The sequence below is a fragment of the Pygoscelis adeliae genome, unplaced genomic scaffold (assembly GCF_000699105.1).
Source record: "Pygoscelis adeliae isolate BGI_AS28 unplaced genomic scaffold, ASM69910v1 Scaffold373, whole genome shotgun sequence".
Classification (NCBI taxonomy): Eukaryota; Metazoa; Chordata; class Aves; order Sphenisciformes; family Spheniscidae; genus Pygoscelis; species Pygoscelis adeliae.
This window is the reverse complement of record NW_008824370.1, coordinates 113,364-113,969: the sequence shown is the minus strand read 5'-3', so window position 1 is coordinate 113,969 and position 606 is coordinate 113,364.

The following is a 606-nucleotide window of genomic DNA, read 5'->3' as shown; positions in this document are numbered from 1 at the left end:
GGCTCCGCTCCCCAGTGCTGCCCCGACGTCTGGGCAGAGATGGGCAGAAGCGCCCAGCACCTGCACGGGTGCCTGCTGCGATGGTGTCGTGCATCAGCGCTCGCCGGCAGGGTGGGTGGGAGCGTGGGCATTGACTATCCCTCCCCACGTGCCGTTAATTAACTTTTCCCAGGGTAATTTAACGGTATTGTACATAGGAGGGGGGGAAAGCTTGAAGTGGACCGAGGGATGCTAACCGGGGGATGCAGCAGCGAAGTGGGGCAGTGACACTGCCCACCCTTCTGCTGCGTCCCAGGGGCTGGGACAGGGACACGGCATTGGGGATGGTGACAAGTGCTCCAGCGTGACAATGGGCTCCCCGAGGCACTCAGCTCCCACTGCCTGACCCCAACCACAACCCCAGGGACGTGGCTGTGGTCCTGGTCCCCACAAGCCGCCCAAGGCAGCTGAGGAGGCTGGTGGCTGGGCAGAGCCAGGCATGAAGCTTTCCTGCCTTCGGGTGGCAAAACACCTGCTGGGACGGATGCGGGTGGGCATCACCCCCCTGCAGGGGGGTGGTGTGGGGAGCTGCCGGGGGCTGTCCCGGCCATGCTGTGCTCCAGCTGG